Here is a 21,832-nt window from a genome sequence, read left to right on the forward strand (position 1 = left end):
CCCAAGCTGCCTGGGCTTTAGGTTTAAGACCAGCCCTGCCAGCTCCTAATTTATGAGGTCTGGAGCAACAGATCTGCTCTCAGCTTCTGTGTTTGCACCCCTAAAATGAGGGCATTGTGTTTTATGATGCTGAGGATCAGATAAGACTGTGAAAAATCCTGGTCCTCCCCCAGTTCCCATATACCTCAGCCAGAAACCAGGGAGTCAAGAAGATGCCCTGCTCCCTTGTTTCTCAACTCCTACCATTTCTCTCTTGAATTCATCCCTTCCTGTTCCTCCCTATTGCTCCTGTCTAAAGTTAGGCTCTCATGCTCTCTCACCTGGATACACTGGCTCCTGATGTCTACTTCTATCTTCCATGTATGCATCAGCCTCATCCACTCACATCAACCATTAAATAGCTTCTAAGGAGGAGGCATTCTGGCTTTCTCTATGCCTCATCTTGGTCAAGCACAATAATATGGAATAGACTACCCCTAGAATGTCTGAGAAATAAGTAATAAATAAGTAGAGGAATGAATTCACTGGACATATGTGCAAACACCTTTCTTATGAGATAGTATAAGAATGCAAGATATTCCTTTCTTTTTCATTTCAATAAACATGGATATTTACTATGAACCTGGCACTGTGCTATTGGAAGATATAAAGAATTAGGTATAACCCCTGGACATTCAATTACCACCTAGTGAACAAAGCAGGCTGTAGTAGTCAAAGTCCTTGAGAGAAACAGAACCCATAGGAGGCATATCTCGTAAAGAGATTTGTTTTCAAGAATTGGCTTACACAACTGTGGGGCCTGGCAAGCCCAGAATCTGCAGAGCAGACTGGCAGGCTGGACATGGGGGAAGGAGAGATGCTGCTGCTTCTGTCTGAAGGCAGTCTGGAGGTGAAATTTCCCCTTCCTCAGGGGACTGCAGTCTTTTTTCCTTAAGGCCTTTGCCTGATTAAACAAGGCCCACCCACATTATGGAGGGTCATCAGCTTTACCCAAAGATTACCGATTTAAATCTTAATCACAGCTAAAAATAAACCTTCACAGCAACATCTAGACTGATGTTTGGCTTAACATTTTGTCACCAAAGCCTAGCCAAGTTGACACCTTAAAACTGTCCTTCAGGTACCTAGGTAATCCATGACAGCACAATGTATATTATCATATGTCTGCAACATAAGTTAGGTCTGTCTTTCACGAGAAATTGCTCTGTACATGTCAACTTGTTAATATTTGTTAACTGCTCTCTCTGAATATGCCGTTTACTCCAGTGGGGGATTCCACTTGTATGACTTTCAATACTCACAACAGCTTGTGATATGGGTAGTGCTGTCACCTTTATTTATTTATTTATTTTTACAGTGAAATGAGTACAAGTTTTTTGTTTGGGTTGTTTCTTTTATTTATTTTACTGAGCTTGGTCTTAGCTGCAACATGCAGACTCTTTAGTTGCTGCATGTGGGATCTAGTTCCCTGAGCAGGGATCCAACCCCAGGCCCCCTGCATTGGGAATGTGGAGTCTTAGCCACCAGACCACCAGGGAAGTCCCTTGTTATCATCTCTTAAAGGTAAAAGAGATACCAGTAACTTGCATGAGGTTCCATAGCCAATATATCATGGAGCACATATATATATGATATATATATCATGATAATATATCATGTGAGTAAAGGCCTTTCCACCCCAAGTTCACTGATCTTTCTACTACATCACATACCTCTAACAAACACCCAATTTTAAGCCTTGCTTTTCCTCGAAGCAGCAGTTATTTTGCCAGAAATTCTGTCATACTATGAGATTGTCATAAGGGGGACCCTCTGAAATGGAGCAGGTGCTTGCCCCACCTCCCCATGTCCTCGGCCTGCCTTTTGCCTCTGGAAATCTTTAGTCAAAGAATACGTTTAATCATAGAAGTGAGAAATGTGGGTGCAATGGAAAATAGAGGAAACTAAATAATAATAATGTAGTCATCAAGTATAGTCAAGGACCTTTAGTTCTTTCTCAAGGGTTATAGATAATATTCTAAGCCATATCCTGTGAGCAGTCTCCTAGATACTAAAACACCAGCTGGAGAAGTTAACTTGATGACCAGCTGGAGAAGTTAAGTTAATTTACATGAGACCAGACTATACCCATGACATAAGCTGCCACAATTCCAAGAATTGGCCTCAAAGACCTTGGAATTTAAGACTAACTCCACCTAAAACAATCAAGATAGCACTGGTCAGACCACCAATTTGAATATGACTGTCAGAGCTGACTGCTGTTTCTGCATATAGTCCCCCCTCCACTTCTGTCTATAAAAGCTCTTGCCAGTGGTTGCCAGTGGGAGGAAGTCAGCCTTTGGACTGATGTCTGCTCCCCCCATTCCCAGCTGCCAGCATCTGCAACAAAGCAAGCTTTCCTTTCCACCAACCTGGGCTGTTTATTGGCTTTTGAATGGCGAGCAGCCAGACCCCACATACACCTTTCAGTAACAGATCTGTCGCCCAGCGTGGGGTTGACTACTGCTGGCTCCTGTGCTTTCATGGTTCTCCTGAGTTTTCCAGGGGAGAGCTGTGGCCATGACAGTGTATGTGCTTGCGGCTTGTGGCTACTTAGCCACAAGTAGAGGATTTGGATGACGCTCCTAGAATCTGCCAAAATTATTTGTTTCAAGGATTCTCCCTGTTTCTCCCCTGCTCAGCACTGGCTGCCAACTTAATGCTTTTTCTTGATAGAATGGAAACTTGCACTTGGGATAAGCTGATGAGCTCCGAGACCGGGTAAGTCTACCGGTGTGTGCACGGGCAACCTTCCCATTTGTGAGTGCTAATGCTATTTGGGCATTTTGCCAGTTGGTTCTGCTGTTTGAGTACCATTTGTTTTGGGTAAGTGTTTGGGATTCCGTACCAGTCACCCTTGGAGAGGATTTATGATAGATCTGTCATTTGGTGTGTGAGTGTGTATTTCACTTGTATGATTGGTACTCTTGCTGCTTTTTGTAAAATGGGAAATTTAGGTTCAATTTATTAAGAAAAATTTTAGCTGTAATATTATGACTAAAGAAAAAGAAAGGTAATTTTATTTTTTGGACAATGTATGGGGGTTCCCTGGTGGCTCAGATGGTAAAGTGTCTGCCTGCAACACGGGAGACCTGGGTTCGATCCCTAGGTTGGGAAGATCTGCTGGAGAAGGGAATGGCAACCCACTCCAGTACTCTTGCCTGGAAAATTTCATGGACAGAGGAGCCTGGTAGGCTACAGTCCACGGGGTTTTGAAGAGTCGGACACGACTGAGCCACTTCACTTCACATGGCAATAGTATTCTTTAGACTCTGGAGAGACAGTTGGTTAAGATGAAACTCTTGAAAATCCAAAAACCAGTTTGTTTCACATATGTAGTTAGAAAAAACTAGCTTGGTAAAACAGTTTTTTCAGATCCTGAAAAAACAAAAATATGCCTAGGAGAAAAATCTAAGTTAACACTTATCATGTCATTGAAATACAAATACAATCCACTTTGCCTGGAACTCCAGCCTTGGGTTAATTGTAAAACTTCAAACTAAGGAAAAAATAAAAGGAGGGAAGCCTTTTAAAACCGAGTCTGTAAATTCAGCTATTCTGACTATTATCCATAAACTGATCAGTTTAATTGCAATGTCTGATTCATGAAATGTATAAAGATGAAACAATGAGATCTCTGACAGGATGCTTGTATGTCTCAATATATGCTTTTGTCTCTGGATCATATTGCTGAGGTTAATTTGTAAAAGAGGACTATTTAATTGACCTTAAATAGAAATAAGCACTTACAAATCAAGCAAATCTGAATTTACCTACTTTTGTCTTCTTTTAAGACCAAGAGCTTACTCCTTGGAAGGAAAGTTATGACCAACCTAGATAGCATAGTCAAAAGCAGAGAAATTACTTTGCCAACAAAGGTCCATCTAGTCAAAGCTATGGTTTTTCCAGTAGTTATGTACGGATGTGAGAGTTGGACTGTGAAGAAAGCTGAGCTCCGAAGAATTGATGCTTTTGAACTGTGGTGTTGGAGAAGACTCTTGAGAGTCCCTTGGACTGCAAGGAGCTCCAACCAGTCCATCCTAAAGGAGATCAGTCCTGGGTGTTCATTGGAAGGATTGATGTTGAAGCTGAAACTCCGATACTTTGGCTACCTCATGCAAAGAGTTGACTCATTGGAAAAGACCCTGATGCTGGGAGGGATTGGGGGCAGGAGGAGAAGGGGACGACAGAAGATGAGATGGCTGGATGGCATCACCGACTTGATGGACATGAGTTTGGGTAAACTCTGGGAGTTGGTGATGGACAGGGAGGCCTGGCGTGCTGCGATTCATTGGGTTGCAAAGAGTCGGACACGACTGAGTGACTGAACTGAACTGAAGACCAAGAGGGAAACTAAAGATGTTTAGTTTTATTAAACATACACATTATACCACCGAAGAAAAATTATGCTATAAAAAATGCAATTTTTTGAGGTTATGGAATATGTTCTTAAGTTTGGCAATCAGAAAATGCTGATGTAACATTTCAATCACTTTTTTCTTGGTTTTGTTAAGGTTTTAAGGGTAAAAAATTGTAATATGTGAAAATAATAAGGGAAACATTTCTGTATACAAAGCAAGTAGGATATGTATTGTTGGCAAAGAGAAGGTATAAAGAATAGAGGTATTTTTGTTGAAGAAAAATAATGATAATAACTTTTTTCTACAGTTGTTTGTTTCTGGATGAGGAAATACAGGACAAATTTGTTTGGATATCAAAAATGACAAAGGGTTTATATAACAAAGGGTTTGTTAAAAAGGAATTTTGAAAAAAATTTTTTTACATTGCCAGAATTAAGATTAGATTGAATTTAATTAGTTAAATGAACTTTGTTACTAACAGTAAACTGATGCAAGACTGAATCTGGTTTTCTCTCTAAGAAAACAAAGTTGTCCTGGAATACTGATCTGATTTTGGTGACAGATTTCTAATGGAAAATAATTGTTTTGTTTCTAATCATACTTTTGATCCTAATGTTCAAGATGAAGAAATTGTCCAGGAAAGCTGTCATATGTAGCACTCCTGGCTCTAAGTTTACTATTTAAAGTACATGTACAATGTTTGCATGACAGCTGGATATAAATAATGAAATGTATGGTCTATAAAGCATTTCCCTAATAACATATCTCTGAGCCTATTCATGTTATCTGATTAGTTTTCATTCAACATGGACAGCTAGGCAAATATATAAATAAAAAGGAGGCCTAGCACTGAGGGGTATGGATGGACCCAGAGGAGGCAGAAGAGCCACTCTGGCAGTGCTGGAAAGATATTTTTGACTATCAGTGCTTTCTAGGAAAGGAGTTACAATTAAAAGCGGAAAATGATGGAAGAAATTTTCACATATTTGGTATGAGGAAATCTTTCTGGCCTATTGTGATTTAATTTGAACTTTTAGGTTAACTAAAACAGCCTGTTTGTGGTCTATTAAGTGTATTAATACAGTGTACATCTGCTTTAATCATTAACAGAAAATATATTCAGAGAAAAATACAAGATGCATTTTGATTATCATCCTCATTGAAACGTCTGCTGCTGCTGCTAAGTCGCTTCAGTTGTGTCTGACTCTGTGTGACCCCATAGACGGCAGCCCACCAGGCTCCGCTATCCCTGGGATTCTCCAGGCAAAAACACTGAAGTGGGTTGCCATTTCCTTCTCCAATGCATGAAAGTGAAAAGTGAAAGTGAAGTCGCTCAGTCGTGTCCGACTCCTAGCGACCCCATGGACTGCATTGAAACGTCTAGTAACTTTCAAATGTTTGCCTAGGTGCTATGAAAATTTATTCTCTTTCAGAGAAAAGGGGAGATTGCAATGGAGCAGGCCCCTGTGGTCCTTGACCCCACCATGTCCTCTGCCTGCTTTTGCATGTGGAAAGCTTCAGTCAAAGAATAAGCTTTATCAGAGACACGAGAAATATGGAAACAAAGGAACCCGTCAAAGGAGACTAAATAATAATAATGTAGTCACTGAGCATAGTCAAGGACTTTTAGTTCTTTCTCAAGGGTTATAGATAATATTCTGAGCCATATCCCGTGAGCTGTCTTATAGACACTAAGACACCAGGTGGAGAAATTAACTACGTGATGACCAGACTGTATTCACAACATAAGCTGCCACAGTTTCCAGAATTGGCCTCAAAGAAATGGCAACATATGGGCCCTGGAACTGAAGATTAACTACACCTAAAACAATCAAAATGGCACTGGTCAGACCACCGATGACCAATCTGAAGATGACTGTCAGAACTGACTTGCTATTTCTAAACATAGCTGCCTCCCCGCCGCCCACTTCTGTCTGTAAAATCTCTTGTCCCACTGGTTCCCAATGAGGGGGAGTCAGCCTTTGAACAGATGTCCTCTATTCCCCCCTCCCCCAACCCTGCAGTTGCTGGCACCCTGAAATAAGGCAAACTTTCCTTTCCATCAACCTGGCCTATTTATTGGCAGCAAGCAGTCAGACCCCATACACACCCTTTTGGTAACACCTCTGCATTCAAAGAAATGCATCTGCTTCCCCAGCTCATTTCATGTTAGCTCTGCATCTAGGAGAGGGGCCCAATGCTATTGGATCATGTTCAGTCAGTAACCAGAAGGGGAATCTTCTCAGATGTCCTTATTAGAACTGAGTTTTTTTCACACACAAAAAAACTGTCTCAACTCCAGGCCAGGACCCAGAACACACAGCCACAGGTCCTTCTCAATGGAGAAGACAGAATTGTTGGTACTAGGCTAACCTATTGTTTTCTCAGTATATGCTTTAAATTTACTAAAATTAAGCAGAAAAATGGACTGCAAATTTTACAAAGCACTGTCGCTGGAGTTACAACTTTCAACATGAAAAAGATAATGATATAGGCATGTGAATTCAGTAAATATTTATTGAAGGTCCATAAGGATCAAATAGGGCTTCCCTGGTGGCTCAGTGGTAAAGAACCTGCCTGCCAATGCAGGAGACTTGAGTTCGATTCCTGGGTCAGGAAGATCCCCTGGAGAAGGAAATGGCAACCTACTCTAGTATGCTTGCCTGGGAAATCCCAGGGACAGAAGAGCCTGGCAAGCTAACAGTCCATGGGGTCGCAGAAGAGTCAGACGTGTCTTAGTGACTAAACAAACAAAAAACAAAAACAAAAAAAGGACCAAACCCTGTTGACACTTCAATGGCTACAAAATGAATAAGGCATATTCAAGGACACAAGGAATGGAGGAAAAGGGGAGAAATAATATTTCTTAAATGACTATTATATGGCAGTCATTTCATCTCATTTAATCATTAAAACAATCCCATGAAATAGAGTGTATTATCCCCTTTATACAGAAGAGCAATCTTGGTTTTAGTGAAATGGAGTGACTTGCCCAAGATCAAACATCTGGTAAATACTAGAGCTGGGATCTTCTCCCAGATCTCTTTCTAAATCCAAAGCTCGTGTGCTGTATACTGAATCTCATCACAGAGAATATAAAACAAATATACAAAGCATTACAAGTAGTGCAGAAATATAACACTGAGAAGGGATGTTGGGGGGATCTGGAGGTGTTATTTGAAATAGATTTTTTTTTAATGGTATTTTTTAAGGTAGGGATGAGAAAGTCCATGGGGAAAAGTAGAAGATACTTCCCAGGTGGCTAATGGTAAAGAATCCACCTTCAAATGCAGGAGACATGGGTTCAGTCCCTGGGTTGGGAAGATCCCCTCGAGGAGGAAATGGCAACCCAGTCCAGTATTCTTGCCTGGAAAAGAATACTGTAGCCTGGCAGGCTACAGTCCTTGAGGTTGCAAAGAATCGGACATGACTGAACATACACACACATTTGGAGGATGAGCTGCACAAGCTCTCAGGGAGATTGAAAATCAGGATGATCATTTTAGAAACAGGAATGAATATGGGTTAGAGCAAAGCAGATTATAAGAAAGGAAGAACAGATAGGACAGAAGAACCAGTAGGAATGAAAAGTTTTAAGAGACATTGCAGAGGGGATCGTAGGTGTTGGTGAATTGAAATGATCAATCACTACGTCCAGACTCCTGTGGATGCAATGAAACCAATTCAGGTAATGGAGTAGGTGACCTGGTCAGGATCATGGGCTAGAGGTCTTACTAAAGCTGAAAGAAAAAGCAGAGAGATCGGGTAGGAGAAGGAGGGAGGGAGAAGGGAAAGAGAGAGAGAGAATGAATGAGGGAGAGAAAAGAAGACAGATTTTAGAATTTGTTCTCCTGGAAGCAGAGCAGATCTGAGTTGTGATCAAGTGTAGATGTGAATTTGCTGGGGGAGTGACTGAGACAGGATGAAAACAGAGCTCATCTAAGTGGATGAGATGGAAGGACTACGAATCTAGAAGTCATCATGGAAGTTGGCAATGAATCACATGGAAAGAAGTCAGTACTTTGAAGGCTGAGACCATTGAAGAAAATGAGAAACAGCCCTCAGAATTAAAGGCAACTGGGATTCAGGAGCAGAAGAGCAGAGGGCAGAGAAGTTGGAAATTTACTTTAAATCAGGAAAAAAAAATATGTCTGAAAATTGGAGAGTGTATTATCCTGCAATCATAGGAAGTATTTTCATGAGAAAAAGGCATCTCACTCCTCACTTATCTGGAAAGAAATAAAATATTAGACATTCATATAAAGAATTGCATTTTCTATATTTGCTGGCAAGGAATGTCAAGAGAGGCAACAAATGCTGTCAGATCAAGTTATACTCCCGTACCCTCCCTCACCTTTCCTCACTTGTCTGGCAACCAACTCTCCCAGTCTCTACGAACCTAGTAAGGAAGAGAACGAGAGAAGCTGAGCAAATTCACTCCCGTTTTTGTCCAGCAGTCACTTGCTATCGCTGAAACAAGCTGGCATGTTCAAGGACCCCGTGCCCATCTGTATCGCCTGTGATGTCAAGTTGAAAAGACCAAGTGTGAGTCCATGTAATACGCAAGAAGACAGGCAGCCTGAGTGAATAACTTCTAATCAGCATGAGGTATAAAAGTCAAATCTGTTCAGCATGGCACCATGAGCTAACTGCATTCCAGACCCATGACATGGCGTCAGGTTCCACGACTCAGTCAGCAATTCTGCTCCAGTTGTTGCTTCTATTAACTACCAGGTTTTGCAAGTCTGGAACTTCCACCCACCCAGAGCAGATTGCTGAAGCTTATCTGGCATCTACGAGTGAAGAGCTCACTGTACCGTCATGCATTCTCTGGTTTAGACTTGATTCGATTGTCACATAATCCAGGGGGAAAATAAAGGGCTCCACTCACTGATCCTCCTGTAATTTCAATTTTTCTGCTGTTAGCACTCTGTCTGCTAGGGAATTCCAGAAAGTGTTGCTTAATGGTTATATGGTTGGTCATGGCAAAGACATGAGTGGTATAGCTGTTAGTCAGAAGGCTAAAGGAAACAGTCCTTGGTTGCTGGCAGCTGACCAGATGCATTTGCCTTGTGTTGACATTAGGGTCTCATTGGGAAGGAACCTTGGAGGTCAGTGAGTCCAACTACTCATTCAAAGCAGCATTGTTGGAATATGGCCTTTAAGGATTAGGAAGCTGGCTGCCTTGTGGGACATGGCTGTATTTGTTGTTGTTCAGTCACTCAGTTGTGTCCAACTCTTTGTGACTCCATGGATTGCAGCATAACAGGCCTCCTTGTCCTTCTCTACCTCCTCGAGTTTGCTCATGTCCATTGAGTCAATATTGTTATCCAACTGTTTCATCCTCTTGCCCCCTTCTCCTCCTGCCCTCAATCTTTCCCAAAGGTGACATCTATATAAGGAGCTAATATTTGTTGAGTACCAGCTGTGTGTCAGGCACTGTGCTGGTTCTTTAAATGCATTATCTGAACAGCCCTCATACAAGCTTGCAAGGTGGGTCCTCTCATTCTCTTTTTCTAGATGGGAAACTGATTCCAGCCCTATGGAGCCAGGATTTGAACACATACATGCAGCTTTGGAGGGCCACATAAGAACCCGTGTTCTTTCGATTCACATTCCATGCTGGTCCCTAATGCCGCTGTGTTGCACACTTCAGGGTTTAACATTTACTCTGAATTCTCTGAATTGTTTCCTAGGCCTTGTGTAATTAAAACATTCTGCCAGCTCCTTGCTGGGGTGCCATAAATCTATAATTTCTTTCACAATAAGATTAGTAATGATAATAATAGGCTTTTAAGTAATTGGCAAGTGTATTATTTTCTTTTCACACAAGTCATAAAATGGGTAGAACAGGTAGTTTATCATTCGGTTTACAGATAAGGAACCAAGACTCCTTATATCACAGTTTCCTTACATCACGGCTAGTCAAGTGAGGAATCCAGGATCCAAGCCTAGGACTCCTAATGTTGAGGCCAGTGGTTCTCCGAATGTGGCATCTAGGACCAGCATCAGCAGCATCTGGGAATTTGTTTATACACAAATTCTCAGGACCCACCACAGTCCTAATAAATCAGAAACTCGGAGTGGGTCCAGCAGTCCATGTTGGAACAAGGCCTCCAGGTGACTGTGAGGTAGGGGTGGGGAGGGGAGTGCCTGCCACACCCAGCAGCGGGAGATGAACCAGCTCCCTGAAGTCTGGGCTAAGTTAGTGCGCCTCCCACTGCGGGCATGGTGTGCACTCCCCCTGCCCTGCCCCCCACCAACCTCCAGCTCATTCTGAGCTCTGTGATGAATAGAGAGAGAAAAGGTGACTGACTGGTCTAACAGAATCTTTTGTACCTGAAGCGAATTTCCTCAGTCATTTCTTAAGGTTACGCTTGGGATTCTCGGTATTGGAAAAACCAGATCTTGGCCCAAACAGAGAAGGTTGTTCAAGCCCATTGAACTTAGTTTTCCATGACCTCAAGGTGACATATCAAAGACAGATCGTACTTGTTTTTCCTTCTACTTCTAAAAAATTTTATCTCTATTATATTGCACTTATGAAGTATAATACCATCATGAACCGAAATGGCTCTTATGGGGGTTTTGGTTTTGATAGAATTTTGCCTATTATCATTAAATTAAGAAAATATAACATACTGTTTATTACAAATTAGCAATATTTATCCAAATATGAAATCTAGTCACTTAATGACCAGTGGACACTATGGTGCCTGGGAAAGTGGACAATTGGGAAAGAAAATTAAAAATTGACAACTCTGACCAAGCAAGATCAGTAGAAATATCACTTGTCCAATATCAGTATCTGCTGGGGAGAAAGCTTTGCACTGAGAACAAGAGCATGGCCTTTGAAGTCAGATGGACCTAGGGATCCAACCACAGCTCTGACACTTACTGTCTACAGACTTAAGCATGTTATCTCTATGCATCTGAAAAATAGAGATCATATTTAAACCCACTCAAAGTGATGTCCTAAACATTAGATGACCTTATATATGAAAAGCACTTAATACACAGTGACCACAGAGTAAAGACCCCAGAGCTGTTAGTAATTATTTTAATGATTTATGTATTATATACATGGCAGGCACATAGTCAAAAGCCAGAGATGTAACAATGACTATCACGTGAACTTTGCCTTCTGATCCTTAAGTCTGATCTTCTCATTTTATTCTAAAAAAGTCTGTTTGGAGTTTGTTTTTAACGTACCACTTGGACCATATCCAGAATTCACCATATAACCTGGTAGAGCTGGGCTGGCTGCTAGCTAGTAGGACTACTTCCCTAAGTACCATATTTTAAGAGATCTAAGACACCATCATTCAAATTCAGAAAGGTGCAAATCAGAAAGCAAAAGACATGGCCAATCATAATGGTAAAATACCATTCATTTAGTTTTGAGGAATATTGTTGTTGTTTAGTCACTAAGTTGTGTCCGACTCTTTGTGACCCTGTAGACTATAGCCTGCCAGGCTTCTCTGTCCATGGGATTTTCCAGGCAAGAATACTGGAGAGGATTGCCATTTCCTTCTCCAATGAGGAGTATGCTGCTAAGTTGCTAAGTCACTTCAGTCGTGTCCGACTCTGTGCGACCCCACAGACAGCAGCCCACCAGGCTCCCCCGTCCCTGGGATTCTCCAGGCAAGAACACTGGAATGGGTTGCCATTTCCTTCTCCAATGCATGAAGGTGAAAAGTGAAAGTGAAATCGCTCAGTCTTGTCCGATTCTGAGCGACCCCATGGACTGCAGCCTACCGGGCTCCTCCGTCCATGGGGTTTTCCAGGCAAGAGTACTGGAGTGGGGTGCCATTGCCTTCTCCAATGAGGAGTATACTACTCCCCAATGTCAGTCATGAATGTTAAGATATGCCCTAATTTCAACTCATAAGGTGAAAAAAAAATCTGTGTTTTAGGATTAATGCAATATGGTATTTTCATTTCCCCATCACTGCCTAGAATCTACAAAGAAACATTCTGCCTGGACTATGTGAGTTTGTGTGTTAACAGGATGGAAGAGGAAGTGGCTCATGAGAAAGACATTTCACAACAGACCAGAACTGACTTGGAGGGAAACTTATAGAGCCAAAAAATAAATAAGGTATCAATGAGATTGATCCTACCCTTGGAGAGCAGTGAATTCCTGGGCTTGCCCATGTGCCATATCCAAATGACTGCAGCCAGGTCAGTTAAATGTACATGTACTTGGTCTCTACTCTGCCATTCACTATTAGTTCTGTGTAGGGGTTCACATACTTGTGTAAACTGAATGCAAACTTAAGGATTCAATATATTGAGATATGCACAAAGTCTAGAAATAGTACGGGGAAAATGATCCATGAGGCATGGAGTTGGAGATCAGGGAATGTATATTGAAAATGGTTTCCTGAGAGGCAGAACCTGTAGGAGGTTTTGAAAGATAACCCAGAGCTGAATGAGTAGCTAGTGAGAGTAGAGAATGAACAGAAAACACAGGTGCCTTGTGTCCATTCCAACTGTCCTTGCCCTTCTCACAGCTGTGGATCCCATGCCCTGCCTCAACCAGCAAGGACAAGCAGTACAAATATCCTCCTGCCTAAACCAGCAACTTTGCAAACTCATATGCAGAACCTATTATCATACACATACACAAAGAAAGACAAAACAAACAAGAAATCCGGCACAGTTTGGTACTTTTTTCCCCCCATAGAGTTGACAAACTCTTGCCTCTTTTCAAAAAGCCACACTAGGACTCTCTGTTTTAAGGACAAGTTGAGATAGTCTCTTTTTTTTTTTTTTTCTGATTCTCCATATTTCACTCTGCCAGAGAAAGGAAGGAAAGCATAGATTGTAATAAGAGAAGAAGGAACCAAATGTATGATGTTGATATAAAATACAAATTAATCAGGGAAATGAAGGAGTGTGTGTGTTTTTTCTTCTCGAGGAGGAGTTTGCTGTGTATTCAGGGATGGGTCCATGTGAACTGGGAAAGCGTGTACAAAATTAAATCATTTTCTCTGTGGGCACGTGTTCAACTTCTGGCCACCTCCGATGCTTCCAAAGTTAGCGATTCATTTCCTTGATTCTGCCAGCTTGTCGCTGTCAGCATAGGGCCCCTCTGTACATGGTAGAGTATCCTGAACCACAGATTTACTGCTACTCCTTCCTTGTTTCATTTTAACAGCTGCCATTCATCAAATTGCCTTCTTTCTACATCTGCCACCCACTACACACCCTCATTTACAGTCTGATCAACACACCAGATAACACCAGCTTGATCAGAGATTCATATACCAGAACTACCATATACCAGATGACTCATCTTTGGACTTTCTGGGATTTCATGGTGAATTTGTTCACAGAGAGCTTATGCATAGTACAGGATCTCTCTGAAATAAAATCCCGGATCACTTGTGCAATTCCCTGGACACTGATTATGGTTAAGCAGCAACAGACAGCATACGATTATGGTTCCAATCAAGGAGACCTCATCCCACATAAATATATCTTTGCCCAGTGATGATGAATAGCAAGCTTTTAGCATAATGCCTAATAAATTAAGACTGTTGAAAAGTTAATTTCTGCTATCTATAGTGATCTCGAAGGCATCCCACCTTAATCTGATAGGTATTTTGGAAGGATCTAAAGCTATGAAAGAGGAGAAACACAGAGGAAAGGGGAAGTTTGGTTTGTTTTTTATCAGAACCTTATTTAACTTAAAACAGGGAAAAGCCAAGCCTGACTATCTTCCTCATTATTAAACCAGCTTAGGAAAGCCACAAAATCTCATTTTTAAACACACTTTGGTGGACCAAAAAACATAGCATGCTATATATGAGTCAATGGGATTCCATGCTCAAGTCAGATCATAAAGAATTTGAGGGATACTTAATTTATATATTTTTGTGAAGCAAAAGGAATTAAATTTTCACCAGAAGTTTTCTTTAAGTCAGGGCCATACTCTACTGTCTTCTGTGTATGATATCAGGTTACTCTGTTTCATAAAGGGGAACACTGGGAAATAATGGGAAGGAGAGGGGAACTAGTGGATTTCAATTTGTATATGATACATAGGTAACTCATCTCTGTGTCCTCCATACTTCTTTCTGGTTCCATGGACGTGGTGATAGGAGAACAATTACAGCAGAAGGCATTAATCCGAGTGATGATTTTTCCCTTCCTTTCCTACTTAGGTCTTAGGTCCTGTGACATGCTCATTTCCTCACTGGAATTTTTTTTAACTTTTTATTTCATATTGGAGTATAGCTGATTAACAATGCTGTGATAGTTTCAGGTTGACAGCAAAGGGATTCAGCCATACATATACATGTATCCATTCTCCCCGAAATCCCCTCCCATGCAAGCTGCCACTTAACACAGAACAGAGTTCCCTGTGCTATACAGTAGGTCCTTGTTGGTTACCTGTTTTAAATATAGCAGTGTGTCAGTTTGGGATCGACATGTTCCCACCGGAGTTTTAAATAAATACTTTTTTGGCTCTCAGGGCTGTAGGAGAAATCCCTTCCTCTCAGCTCTGACAAAATGTCGTTCACAAATTGTGATGAGAACATCATCATGGTGTGGAATTTCTAGCAGAAAGTACTTCTTGTTTTGTATTTGAGGAAAATGTGGGTATTGTGTTAATTAAATAGCTGATACATTTTGAGGTCTTGTTAATAGATATTACTTATTGAAATATTAACATTTTATTCACTATATATTCAAATGAGCCATTGAACATATAACAAATCACATTTAAATATTTAAATTATATTTATGACAAGAAGTACATTTGGATCTCTAAGTAACGAGCACTCTGAGTAATTGTGTCTTTTGTTTTGTTTTTAAATAATTGTGTTTTCAAAAACCATTGGGAAGCATAAACTAATGTTTCAGAGATTGGCAAGCTCTTGGGCATCCTTTAGCTTACTCTAAATTAAATAACTGACCAGGAACGTCCCTGGAGGTCCAGTGGTTTTAAGACTTTGGTTTCCCGTGCAGGGGGTGTGGATTCAATCCCTAATGAGGGAGCTAAGACCTACATGCCTTGTGGCCAAAAAAAGTCAAAACAAAAAGAACAGAAGCCATGTTGTAACAAATTCAATAAAGACTTTAAAAATGATACACATCAAAACAAAAAAAAAACTTAAAAAAGAAAACAACCAACCAGAGAGTGTTTGATGGGTACACTGGGGAATTTTTCTATCAAATCATAATACTCCAGACTCAACTCTGCAGATACATAGTATTGAATCATAAGAAAACTTACACTTGGAAAAATAGAGTCTAAAAGCTCTTATCCAGCATAAATACATTTTTACTGACAGTTGAAAGCAACAGGATTCCAACTAACAGCAACAGGATTCCAACTAACAGTTATTTCTTCATATTGTACTTTTGTAACTGTCTGATCTACCTTATTACAAACTCCGGCATTACCCTTTATTATCCAAATAAGTGCCTAAGTTTGACTCATGACAATGTCTCTTTCCCGGATCTGTTTTAGCGCTCCCTGTGGCCACCCCTCAGTGACCACAACATCTCCCTAAAGCAGCTCTTTGGCTGACAAAGAGAAGCTTCAACACCAGGAAGAAGACATTCCTGTACAATCAGAGGCAAAGCTTTCTGTGAATTCTTTGATAGTTATAAATTCAACTATTCACTAGTTTATTTGTTTAAGAATTGTTTTTTTCTGAGGCACATCCCAAGTCCACATGCACTGGATTAAATGCTGTGAAGAATCAGAGCCTAATGAGATACTGACCCAGGACTCATGGAGCCCATAGACTGGTGAGGGCAAGACATGTATGGCAGGCCCTGTAAATACAGGGCAGAGGAAGCAGTAATGAGAAATGCAAGCCAGGTGCTTGGGGGAGTAGAGAGGAAAGTGTCATATCTGGGAATTATAAGGAAAAGCTTTCTCTAAATATGCAAAATCTGAGCAGTCAAGACACTGAGGTGCTAGACTTTTCCAGGAACAAGCTAATTTCCCTGCAGTAGGAAAGACACAACCCAGCTGAGAATCAGCATCTAGGCATTCTGATTACAGAAAAGTTAACAATCATTGACAGAACACCACCCAGGGTGGGTCTGAGGACCTGTAGTGGGGACAGAAGTCAGAGTTAGAAAGAATGGGCCAAGGAGGATCTACGTGGAGACCAAGCCAGCCAGCCCTAAGCCACTGGAAAAATAGTCAAACTACACAGCTGCAAAAACACACATTCTCAGCTACTCAAGAAGGCAGATTAGACTGGGCTGACTCTGGGAGATTAATCGGTTACAGGTGCACTTGGGCCTTCTAGGTGCATTTTGATCAGAGGAGTAAACTCATTTCGCACAGCTGAGGTTGAGGGATAGCAACTTGCCCTTCATTTTTACTGGGGCTAATGCTGTAGCTGAACCCTGTGCTGTCACATTCCTGCATGTGCCTGGGAGATGCCCAGGCTGCTGTAGTGCCTAAACCTCAAATCTTGCAGATAACGTTGGGTGCCTCCGGGGACCAAGGCAAGGATGAGACCAGTGAGGCATCTCGGATGCAAAACACAAGGAGGCCCGCTGTCAGGTTGCTCACGCTGGCTTGCACCTCCCTAAGACGAGGGAGGGCTTCCCTGAACTATGCCTCTCCCCCAAAAGGCAGGGTTTGGGAAGGACTGGCTTTCCAATTCCAGGAGGTGTAAGGGTTTCAACAATTCTGTGGCAGGTAGACACTTAAATAAAGAAAAGTATGGAGCAATGAAGGGCTTCCCTGGTGGCTCAGATAGTAAAAATCCTCCTGTAGTGCAAGAGACCTGGGTTCAATCCCTGGGTCAGGAAGATCCTCTGGAGGAGGAAATGGCAACCCACTCCAGTAATTTGCCCTGGAGAACCCCATGGACAGAGGAGCCTGGTAGGCTAAAGTCCAGGGGGTTGCAAAGAGTTGGACACAACTGAGCAACTAACACACACAGACACAAGGAGCCTGGTCAATTTCCCAAGGATCTGTGTTCAAACATTCCCACTGAAAGAGTCCCAAAGGCAATGGTATTCCAAATGTCCAGTCTAAATAGGGCTTTTCTGATTTATTTTCTCAAAGGAAAGATTGGATTCATCTTTTAACTTCCCTCTTTCCATAAGCCCTCTTCATATGTCCCCAACTGAAAATGGATTTCACAGTCCTTTCCCCTTCTGTTCACTGAAAATAGAAATTCAAACTATATGCCACTGAGAAAAGTGTCCATGTAGGATATTTTTCTAATTCTGCTGTGGCTTAAGACTTGGTTGTAACACCTGAGTCCTGCTAAGGAGTGCCAGCTGTCGTGTTCAAACACTGTTTTAGGATTAGTGCATATCTGTTACAATGCCCTCTGGCTCCTTCTCCTCAATGAGACTTGAAACTGGCAACCATTTTTTATAAACAGAGTGAAAACCAAAAAATATTCAACAAATTAAATAAACGGCTTAACAGCTACATAATCCAGAGAGAAAGCAGAGATGTTATTATTTTCATAATATATCTAATCTTTTCTTCATTATCCAGTTAGATGCACTATCATCATTTTTTAAGAAAAATTAAGCTAGGGTTGTGCCCATGTTTTCCTTTTTATTAAACTCTCTTTTTCTTGTAGTATCTTTTAACTCACACTCAAGAAAAATAAATCCTATTTGGGAAAGAGAAAAAATAAGAGGAAGAAACTATTCTTGAGGCTGGAGAGAGATTTTATTTATTGGGTTGGCCAAAAAGTTCATTTGAGTTTTTCCATAGGATGTTTAGGGAAACTGAATGAATCTTTTAGCCAACCCTATACATAGCTCCATGACTCCAAAAGAAATTGGTAGATTTTTCTCAAAGAACAAGAAAAGAACCAAGTATGTTGTGTTTCGGGCTTCCCTGGTGGCTCAGTGGTAAAGAATCTGCCTGCCAGTGCAGGAGATGTGGGTTCGATCCCTGGGTCAGGAGGATCCCCCAGAGGAGGAAATGGTTTCCCACTCTAGTATTCTTGTCTGAGCAAGCCCATGGACAGAGTAGCCGAGCAGGCTACCGTCCATGGAGTCACAGAAAGTTGGACAAGACTGAGGAACTAAACAGTAAGAACAAAAGTTGTGTTTCAGAGTCACAAATACCCGGATATTAAAGGCTGACTTATATCGGAGCACACCCTCCTGAACACACGGAGGACAGATGCACTCGCAAAACCGTCACAGCACAGCTGAGGCTGTCTTACTATGGCAGGTCCCTTGTGCAGGGCTCCCAGGCAGAGGTCACAGTGAGCCAGACTGCAGCCCAGCCGACTCAGAGCTCGCCTCCAGCAGCACAGAAATGCGGGCCTTTCCCTCCGTGATTCATCCCTGCGGTAATCAGGCAAACTGTCGTGGAGAGTCTTTCATAAATTACTTCATCGCTGTTGATTTTAATTAAAGACCATTGTAGACTGATGAAATTGGGAAAAAGGAATCTAAATGTATTAAGAATGTTTTAGACCATCTTACCCAAGTGGGTGGAGGGAGACATGCAGACCTAAGTCACTTTGGACATGAGAGGAGTTTGTAAGACTAAGGGTAAAAAGGAACTGTATATGAGCAGTTGATGAGGTTATTTCTCATGGAGGTACAGGCTGACAATTCTAATGCTACTATGCATGTATACTAGAATGGAATAGCTATCTATTCCATTATATATTATATAATGTTGCATATTCAGTTAATGCAGAAGAATTCTAAATGATGTATTTGCCCTAAAGTAGGAGGAATGTAACTACCCATTTCTCAAGTGTGGGCTGTGCATAGTGACTCCCTTCCAAAGAGAATAGTATGAAAAGTGCTGGGAGGAGAATAACTTCAGGGGAGAAACCTGACAGACACTATTCCAGACAGGTGATCAAGGTCAGCATCAATGGTCATGAATCAGATTGACAGGATGTACCTTTGATATGATGTGATGACAATATACTTCACCTCTGTGATCTTGTAACTAGGAAGGGTTAATTTAGGCTGAATTTTAGGCTGGATCTGCTTCTGTGACTTTAACTCTTATCTTGCCACTTTTGGTATTATAAGCATGCATAATGGCCTGCCTCCAGGGAGATAACCTGACCCCGCCCACCTGTGAAGGACGTGACATTCTTGAATTCTTTGTGTGGCAAATGACTACAGTGCCCTGGCACCCCTCATCTACGGCTTTCAGAAATTCACATTTGCAGAGGACTGAATCACAGATAGATGTGACATCTTTGTTTGTTGATATGACAGGAGATACTCCATTTTATACCACCCATGAAATAACTGCAAGGAAGTGAAACTAACACATCCCCCTACCTGAGGCTTGCCATTCTAGGAGATGTTCGCTAGAATTAAATGGTCTTTTTACTTTGTTTCCTCACCTCCCCCCTCCCCCATCTCTAATCCAGAATCTAACATCCAGGCCCGGATAAGATGGTTATCTTGAGGTGCTAGCCTGCCATCTTCTCCATCAACCAGCTCCAGAATAGAGGCACTTCCTAGTCCAAACACCTCGTCTCAGATTCATCGACTTATCGTGTGGTGAGCAGAGGGAGCTTGGACTCCGTAACAATCTTTCTCCCCAAAAATCTATCTTAGAGAAAGATATTAGACAAATAAAGGGACATCCTACAATAAACCTGATCAGTACACCTCAAAACTGTCAAGATTATCAATGGCAAGTAACCTATGAGAAATTGCCAAAGCCAAGAGGGCCTAAAAAGACATGCCAACTAATGTGGTATCCTGGATGGGGTCTTAGATCAGAAAAAAGACAATATGTATAAAATAAGGAAATCTGAGTAAACTATGGACTTTAATAATGTATCAATATTTGTTCATTAATTCTAATAAATATACAAACATATATTCATTCATTCTAACTATAAATAACATGTATAAAATATATGGATGGATGATGGCGTGCGTGCTCAGTTGTGTCTGACTCTTTGTGACTCCAAGGACTGTGTAGCACACCAGACTCCTCTGTCCATGGTGTTTTCCCAGGAAAGAATACTGGAGTGGTTTTCCATTCCCTCTTCCAGTGGATCTTCAGGTTCCAGGGATCGAACCCATGTCTCTTGTGTCTCCTGCATTGGCAGTAGATTCTTTACCACTGGCGCCACTTGGGAAACCCATGCTCAACAGTAATAAATAAAAATAATCTGTTTTGCAGACAAGCGATTCCTGTGTGCTCAGAAGAGGAACGTCATCTTAGAAGGATTGACATACTTTGAAAAGATGGCCTTTAGAAGCAAGGCGAAGCTACAGTCAATTGTGTGAGACATGGTCTGCAGGAGGAAAATCTGATGTGTGAGTAAGCCCAGTTGTGCTAAGAATTTTTTTGCTTCCTGTTCTACATTCCATCCTTCTCTGCCCTAGGAGGCTGACCTCTATAGACTGCATCAAGGTTAACCCTTCCTCTCTATCTGAGAACTGGTCCAGCCATGGAGGGTCCTGGCAGAAGACAGTGAGGGTAAGAAGATCAGCTTTGGGCTGGGAATTGCCCCGGACTTTCGCCTGCTGACCCTGCATCCCTCCTTGGAAGACTACAGTTTGTTTCCTTTCGCTTCAGTTCCCTCTGACTTGCATCCTCTCTCTTTCCCCCAGTAACTCCTCAAATCCAGTAACCTCCTTGCTCCTGCTGATTTTAGCATGGTTACTTAGCCTGAGTTTCCCTGAACGAAGAAGCTGTGGTGAAGACTTGAGTGCACATAATTTATTCAGAAACTTTTCTCGGAGCACAGGAATGAGAGGCAGGGGAATTGGAGAGGGAGTAAAAGCCTTAACATGGGTGAGTTATTGAACTAGCCATGGCTCTCATTAAGTGGCACTCAGTCCTTCAGTAGTCTGAGAAATCTTCTGGGATGCATTGCAGAACAGCCTGCTGGGGAAGATATAGGGGCCTGGGCATCCAGCTACCCAACAAATTGTTGACCTGGAGCAAAAGAAGGAGCCTCCTGGAGCCTCAGTCTTCTTCCCAGGAGCTGGGGAGAAATGCCTCCTCGGGGCATGATTGTGAGGCTTGAACAAATAAGAGCTTACAGCCTCTATGCAGAGTGGCAGGTTTCAGTAAAAGTGAGTGAATCCCTCTCAGAGCTATTGCTCTATTAGATTCCATTTTAAGTCCCATTTTCTGTAATCACTTCAACCATACTTATTTACATATTTAATTTTTTTTATCTGTCTCATCTCCCTGACTTTATTGTAAATTCAAAGCCAAATTTTACTGTCAGCATTGTTTTTAAAAAAGTTAATGATCTTTATTAAGCCATCCTGTGTGTCAGATAAGATCCTGAAGCACTTCACTTACATCGTCCCAACAGTGACCCACTGAGATAGGATATTAACCCCATTTTACGAATTACAAAGCAAAGCTTACTTCAGACAACTAGTGAGGGATGGGACCACAATTCACAAGGAAGTCTGTCTCAATTCTAGCTTCTACCCTCGTAAACACAGCGCCCCCCTCCCACTGC

The 21,832-nt window shown here is 41.6% G+C and overlaps 1 long non-coding RNA gene across 2 annotated transcripts; it reads left to right on the forward strand.

Annotated features, from left to right (window-relative positions):
* The first annotated feature begins 1,945 nt into the window (after positions 1–1,945).
* On the forward strand, positions 1,946–21,510 carry LOC133254081 (uncharacterized). Of its 2 annotated transcripts, XR_009738567.1 has the most exons (4): positions 1,946–2,760; positions 19,763–19,895; positions 20,530–20,666; positions 20,736–21,510. It is a non-coding gene; the product is annotated as an uncharacterized LOC133254081 (long non-coding RNA). The 2 variants fall into 2 exon arrangements; XR_009738566.1 differs by having other exon boundaries at positions 20,530–21,510.
* The last annotated feature ends 322 nt before the right edge of the window (positions 21,511–21,832 follow it).

The sequence above is a fragment of the Bos javanicus genome, chromosome 9 (assembly GCF_032452875.1).
Source record: "Bos javanicus breed banteng chromosome 9, ARS-OSU_banteng_1.0, whole genome shotgun sequence".
NCBI lineage: Eukaryota > Metazoa > Chordata > Mammalia > Artiodactyla > Bovidae > Bos > Bos javanicus.